This window comes from Nicotiana tabacum, chromosome 11 (genome assembly GCF_000715075.1).
Source record: "Nicotiana tabacum cultivar K326 chromosome 11, ASM71507v2, whole genome shotgun sequence".
In the NCBI taxonomy this organism is placed as follows: Eukaryota; Viridiplantae; Streptophyta; class Magnoliopsida; order Solanales; family Solanaceae; genus Nicotiana; species Nicotiana tabacum.
The window spans coordinates 34,686,974-34,694,999 of NC_134090.1; positions in this window are offsets into that span (position 1 = coordinate 34,686,974).

Here is an 8,026-nt window from a genome sequence, read left to right on the forward strand (position 1 = left end):
TGTGGAGTATATGGACAACTGTTTGGTGAACAATCCCTAGTGAACTGAACAACTCGTTACACTAATTGTTGAAAAATTATGTTCCATTGTCTGTCCTCAATGTCTTAATCGTACCAAACTGATTTTTGATCAAGGAAAGAAAATCTTTTAATACAACAAAGACTTCACATTTTGATTTCAGCAAACAAGTCCAAGTATACCTACTATAGTCATAAAACAAAGTGACGAAATATTATTTCCTATCAAAGGTTGCTACCTTATAAAGGCCCCATACATCAGCATGCACTAATTGAAACACACAACCTAAACTACTATTACTAATAGGAAATTTTAGTCTACTTTGTTTAGCTAGAGGAAAAATTTGACAGTCCTTTTGCATTTCTAGCTTCACTTTATTCTTCAAGTCTGGCAAATGTTGCATAGCATGTGTTGTGAGCACGTGATTTTTGCCATATGTGAAATACTCCTACAAATTAAAAAAATAGATTTTTTTCCAATTGTTTTCAATTTTATAGGATATTTGTAGGATTTTTATTAATTGTTTGCATTTCTGTGCATGTTTACTTTTATTAAAATCATAAAAAAATATCAAAAATACAATGTATTGAATTTAGATTTTGTTTTCACATTTTAGGATTAATTAATTAATTGCTTTATTAAAAGTAAAAATCACAAAAATGGCTCATTTTTACATTCTTAGCTTTTAATTTTGGATTATTAATTTTTCTCTTTTAATTTAGGATCAACTAATTTTTATAAATATTATAGTTAGATAATTAGCTTAATTTTATAATTTAAATTAATTTAGGAATTTAATTTAGGTTTTTAATTAATTAAAGAAAGAAAACAAAAACAAAAAGAAAAAGGAAATTGAAAAAGGCTGGTTTTAAATTCAATTGGGCCAAAATTGATGCTAAGCCCAAATATCACCCCAATTCAGCCTTAGACTCAAACCCAATACCCTTTACCCGGTCCAGCCCGCCCCACTAAAGCCAAATGACCCCGTTTCTGCTCTATTGAATCCCAGTTGTTGATCTTGTGTGATCCAACGACTGGGAACGGGCTTTGACTTTGTATATATATGTCCCAAAACCCTTTACCCCCCTTTGAATCCCCCCTCATTCAGTCTCCTACCCTAAATCCAGTTAGAAACCCTAGCCGCCCCCAGATTCCCAAACTCCACCGGCCGGCGGCGACGCCCTAAACCGCCCCAAACTATCACCATACAATCACCACCCACCCCTCTTTCATAATCCATCATGAGTTCACCCTAAATCCTCACCAAATCCTTTCAATTTCAGATCCGAAAATCCAAAGGAAAAAAACCTAATTTTGTTTCTTTTCTCCTTTTTTGATTTCTTGGCTCATGGCCATTCGTAGTGACCTAGAACCTACGTCAATAGAGAGTTCTAGACAAGAACAATCAAATTAAAATGGTTGTTGTTCATTTTGAAACCGTCAAGTTTAGACCAGTCCGCCCTATTGACTGAATTCATGAGGTTTTGAGGGTCGCCGGAGTTTCATGTTCTCCAAGTTGTTTTGAATCAGTTGGGTAATTTTCTACCCCTTTTATTGTTTTTTTTTGTTGTTTTCTTTCTTTCTTTCTAGAACCAGTGTGTTTACAGTATGCATGAAGTAATGAAAATGTTTTTAGCTTTTAGATAATCATTTTTAGGTTATGTTTGGATTTTTGTCAATTAAATGGTTCAATTATTTGCCGGTTGGGATTAACTTGCATTGATCAATTTGATTATTTGTTTGTTAGCAACTACTGATTCTTTGAGTTAAAAGAGGAAAGCAGTGTTTATCTTTTTTTTTTGGTAATTAAATGATTTTATTTACCAATAGCAATATGTACAAAATTCAATCTGGAACAGGGCATTCCCAGTTCCATTCCCTTTTCTACACTTTTTCTATCCTCCTTTACAGTAAGTATCTATTTCTACTATTTTCTTCCCTGTCTTACTATTCATCGGTCCTCTGATTGCTACCTCTATTACAATTTGTCTCACTATCATTTCTACTATTTTCTTCTGGTCTTGGAATATTCTGTTGTTCCTTTCATTCCATATGTGGCACACTGCACATGCCAGGGTCAATCTATAGACTTGAGCTGCTGCATTTTTTCCAGTTGCATTGCTTTCAGCCCATTGTATCTCCCTTTGTCATTCCATCGGAGCTCTAGTTATTCCTTGCCAGTATAGTATCTTGCTCCAGATTTCTCCAGTAATTTGATAGTTAAACAATAAATGTTCAATAGTCTCTTCTGCTTCAGTACATATAGGACAACTTACTTCATCTGTAATCCCCCATGTGTGTAGTCTGCTTCTTGTGAGTAGCCTATTTTGTATAGCTAAACTCAGCACAAAAATCCACTTTGGAGCTCCTAGATTGTTGCATGTTAGTCGCCTCTATGATACCTTTTGATATTTTCCACACATGCTATTATAACACTTCTTGATAGAGAAGTAGTTCCATTCTATTACTTCTTCCATGCTGGTTCTTGCTTCTTTTATGTAGCTCTTTGCTTTGATTATTTTCTGTACCATCCACGAGGCATTCTTTGGTTTGCACTCCCAAACTTCCTTTTTCTTCCCATAATATAGATGGACACATTGGACTCATAACTTGTCCTTCTTTTTGCATAGGTTCCATAATAATTTGCAAATGGCAGCTTTGTCCCATATTTGAATATCCATAACATTGAAACCACCTGCTGTCTTTGGTGAACACACTTTTTCCCATTATAGCAAGGCTCTTTTTGAAGCCTCTATTCCTCCAGTCTATAAGAATGTTCTACAAATTGTTTCTATCTTCTTCATTATCTTCTTAGGGATAATAAAGATATGTGATCAATAGATTTGAATGGAAAATAGAACTAATTTGATCATTTGTAATCTGCCTGCATAAGATAAGAACTTTGAGGTCCATGAAGTGATCCTGCCTAGAATCTTCTCCAGTAGTGGTTGGCATTGTAGCAAGGATATCCTCTTAGTGCTGAGTAGTACTCCAAGATATTTGAATGGTAGTTCTCCCCTGCTAAATCCAGTTACCTGCACTATATGTTCCTGTATAATATGTGGAACCCCTTCAAAATAAATGGAGATTTTGTTGTATTTTCTTTTAATCCAGATGCCTTTGAAAATTCCATAAAACAATTGAACACCATTTGAATGGAGACAGTATCACCTCTGCTGAATAGCAGCAGGTCATCTGCAAACCCCAGTTGAATGATATTTAACTTGTCACACCTAGGATGGAAGTTGAAATCCGGCTTAAACCTCAGTGTTTTAAAGCTTCTTGTAAGATACTCCATACCCAATACAAATAAAAAAGGTGATAATGGATCCCCTTGCCTTAGTCCTCTTTTAGCTTGAAATGGTTCCATTGGTTTCCCATTGATGAGGATGGAGTATGAAATAGTTCTTATGCATACCATGATCCATTTTACAAACTTCTCTGGCATTCCTAGTTGGTTCAACAGTTGTTCTAACAAATCCCGTTCTATAGAATCATATGCCTTTTGCAGGTCCAATTTTATCATATATCTAGGAGAGATGCCCTTCCTTCCATACCCTTTTACCAGCTCATGACTTTGGATTATGTTATCCATTATAACTCTTACAGGAATAAAACCATACTGATTCTTGTCAACTAGGTGATCCATCTCTCCTTGCAATCTGCTGGTCAATATTTTTGATATGATCTTGTACAATATTGTGCAGTATGAAATAGGTCTGAAATCTTTGACAGTTGAAGGGTGTTGAATCTTAGGGATCAAGGTAATAGTTGTTACATTAATAGGTCTGTACATTTCAGCTTTGTTGAAGAATTGGAGTACTGCCTCAGATACTTCTTGCCCTGTAATCCCCCATGTCTTCTTAAAGAACTTTGAGTTGAAACCATCACATCCTGGGGCCTTTAGTTCATCTATTCCCTTCAAAGCAAGTTGTATCTCTTCCATAGTAACATCTTCAATTAGTTTTAACTGTTGCTTTCTGTCTAGTACATTGCCCTCCTTCATGACGCTTGGTTGAATGGCTGGTATGCTATCAGCTGCTGCTCCCAATAACCCTTTGTAGAATCCCACTATTTCCATTTCTATTGCTTCTCTAGAATGAATAATTTCACCAGCTGTATTTTTGAGACTTCTAATCTTATTTTTATTTACTCTATTCTTCATGCTAGCAAAAAGGAAAGCTGTATTGAGGTCCCCTAGCTTCAGCCATTGATTCCTAGATTTCTGCTTCTATATACTTTCCTTTATAGTTATCCATTTTTCCAATTGTTTCTTTAGCTCTTTCTCTTCTTCAGACCTCTATGTTGCTGCACTTGTAGTTCCCATCTGCCCTTGTAACTCCTGTAACCTTTGTCTTGCATTTCTAACCTTCAAATCTACTGCTTTGAATTCTTTTGTGTTTAGCCTCTTTAGTGCATATCTAACTTCCTTCATTTTTCTCCAGACTTCTGCCATTCTGCCTATTTTTAGTGTTTTATTCCATGCTTCCCCTACTACATCTAAAAAATCCTTATGCTCAGCTAGATAATTGAAGAATCTAAAAGGTTTTGGGGCCTTTTGTTCCTCTCCAATCTTGACATATAATGGGGAATGATCTGAGAATAAAGGATCCATGATCACTGCATCTACTTGTGGCATTGTTCTTATCCATTCAACATTTATAATTGCCCTGTCAATTCTGCTAAACACATGGGTATTAGTCCATATGTGTCCCTGCCTACAATTCTCATTTCACACATTCCTGTATCAATTAAGAAGTTATTGAAATCTCTTATTTCATTCTCATGGACTGTGCTGCCATTAATTTTGTCCTCTACTGCCCTTATTGCATTGTAGTCTCCCATACATAACTATAGTTTCCTCTGATAATGGTTCCAGCTTGTTGAATCTCTCCATAGACTTTTCCTTGCATCCACTGTATGTAACCCATAAATTGCTGTGAAATCAAATTCTAGCCTTGTGTCTAGTACCACTACCTCCCAATGTATGTACTGTGGTTTAGCTTCCTTCATAATGAATCTTATTTCTGCTGGATCCCATATCACCCATACTCTACCCTTCCCTCCTCCATCATAGTTTGTACACCACTCCCATCTAGGAGCTATTTTTTGGATGATTTTTTTTGAAAACTTTTCTTGTACTCTATGCTCTATAATATATATAATACTAATATTATGATCTTTAATAAACTTCTACATCTCCTTTTGCTTATATAGCTTATTCATACCTCTAACATTCCAAGTAACTAATTGCATTGCACTATATTGTTTGTTATCCCAACCTGCACACCTCCCCCATAACTAAATTGCCTCTTTTTTCCCTATTTATATCATTAGAGCTTGCTTCTGTTAGAATATCAAATCCATTACCCACTAGTATTTCTCTTGCTGGTGCTGCTTGGGAATTCTTTGTGGCTAATTTACCTTTTGCTGCTTGCCATCCTTTGTTTTCTTCCATTGTTGCTTTCATTGCATTCTGTAGTTGTGGCACTTGTTCTGTATGTCTTGCTGCTTCTTGTGCCCTATGATTCATGCTTCCTTGGTTCTCTTGCTCTTTTGGTTTCCATTCCTGCTTCATCTTCTGTTGCTTGTTCATCATAGCTTGTGTTTGTTTAGTTTGGCAGTTATGTCCCAATTATAAGCAAGTACTACAAGATATTGGTTTCCAATCATAGACATCTGGCTGATCAAATTGTCTACCATTCGGATCCTTGACTGTTATCTTTGTTGGTAATGGTTTGGTAATGTCTATTTCCACAAGGATTCTAGCATAGGATATACTTTCCACTCTTGTTGTACATTCATCTGCATATATCGGAATTCCCAACCCACTCCCTATACGGCTCAATGAATCCATTCCCCAACAGTTCAGTGGAAGATTTGGTAATTTAACCCATAACGGTAGAGTTTTCAGCACTTCTTCATTGAAATCAAAATCTGTTGTCCATGCCTTAGTGATTACTGGTCTGTTTTGGATTGTACATGGGTCTGAGTATAGTACTTCATTCCTCTACTCTTCATTTTTGAATCTCACAACAAAAAATCTATCGTTGTGGTAGTACACCTTCGGTTTTGCTATAAAATTCCATTGCGATGCAATAAACCTCGCAATTGCTCCAATACTTGGTGTATCTCCCACCACATACATGATAACTACTGTTTTCCACTTCTCAGCTTCCTTTTCAATTTCCTCTTTTTGCAATTTGACTATTTTCTCACCATTTTGTATCACTGGTGCCACGAACGATAGTCCCATTTCTCTAGCAGCAAACGTGTTACCATCGACTAAATTTGCCCATGATTTACCTTCATTGACTTTCTCTGCATTTGCTTCTATCGCGATAGGTTATTTTTCAATGCGGATTTCCTCTGCATGTGTTCCATCATCTTTTTTACTACTTGTGTTATTCAAGTTTTGTACCTTTTCCTGTTGAATTTCAGCTTGTTTTGCCGTAAATTGCTCATTCAAGTTCTTACTTGTACTCGCTGTTTCAGTCCTTCCTGTCTTTGATGTTATCGCCTCCAGATCTCGATTTTGTGCACCTTGATTTGGAGTTGATTTGTTCGATTCGTTGTTTCTGCTCGTTGTTTCTATGAATTCAGCTAGCTACATCTTCGTGACAGTTTTCTTAGGTCTTCCTCGCCCTCCCATAGCTGATGGCGTATTTTAGTTATTCATATTAAAGTGCGTCGAGAGCATTTTTGTTCCTTATTTGTTTTGTTTATTTGATTTGTTGCTTTTAGTTTTTTCTTTTGGTTAATGAACCAACTAGTTTTAGGTCATAATATTTATCTTAATTTCGTTGATTCCTTAGATTGCTATGTTTGGGTCTATTTTGGGCTGGCAGAAGAAGCCCATTCGTCTGGCTCTGAGTCTTGGGTCAGTTGACCTATGATTGGTTTAGTTTGGGATATAAATACAGGGCTGTTAGGGGGTATTTTGGGTATCTTAGGTCTAGGGAATATTTTTTGTTAGGAGAGAAGCTTCTAGAAGTTAAGAGAAGGCTGCTAAGAAATGAAGGGAGTTCAGTTATTTTTAAGGGACTAGGAGGTAAAATAAAAAACGTTTGAAGGTTAAAAGTTAATTAAAAAACTCAGGTTATGCTGCCCTAAAGCCTTTCTATAAGAAGCTCATTTTCCTTATTTCTAGGGCAGAGATCTAGGACACCAAAAAGGGAAAACGGCTGAGGTATTGATAAGTTGCAGAATCCCTTCTTCAAAAAGTTTAATTCTTATGAACACACACAATTCGTAGAAAGAAAGGCATCAGTTCTTCTATTTTGTTTTTTCTTTTAAAGTGTGAAGTACTGTTCTTTGGATCTCCGGGTTAAGAGCTGAAGTTCACTTTGCATCACTCTTGTTGCTTCTATTTTGGCTGCTGCATCTGCTCATTTTCAGAAATTTACTTCTATTTTGGTTAATTTTTGCTGTAAACAAGTACGTATGCTGAACATCGTCTTGCCCGTTTGAATCAGGCAAAGAAAAAGTGAGCAGATACGAGCAATTTTTGTCTGTTTGAATACTCTGTGGGAAGCATTTTTTGAAAGATCTGACCGAACTTTGCTTCCGAGGTTGCCTACATATCCTTGGCTATAAAGGAATCAGGTTAGTGTAGTTTTGGAAATTTTGGTAGCTGGGACTACCGGGAATGTGATTTCATTATGGCTGCTGCTGCTATTGCTTTCTGAACTCCTTATTACACCGAGACAAAAATGAAAAGAAGCTAGGCTAAACTATGATCTATGAGTTACAAGAATCCTGTATATATATCTTCAAACTTGATCTTGAAACTTCTGCGGTTCTACTGTGCATCTTGAACTATTGACTCTCACTCTCAAGATGAGCTTCTGTTGTTCCTAACTCAAATTTAATTTTGAAAGGACTTCCCTTGTTTTCCAGGTGGGCGCCTGATGCTAATACTTGACATGAATTCCGTTATTTCTCCAGGTGGGTGCCCGCTGCAATTACTTGAATTGAATTCCCTTGTTCCTCCAGGTGGGCGCCTGCT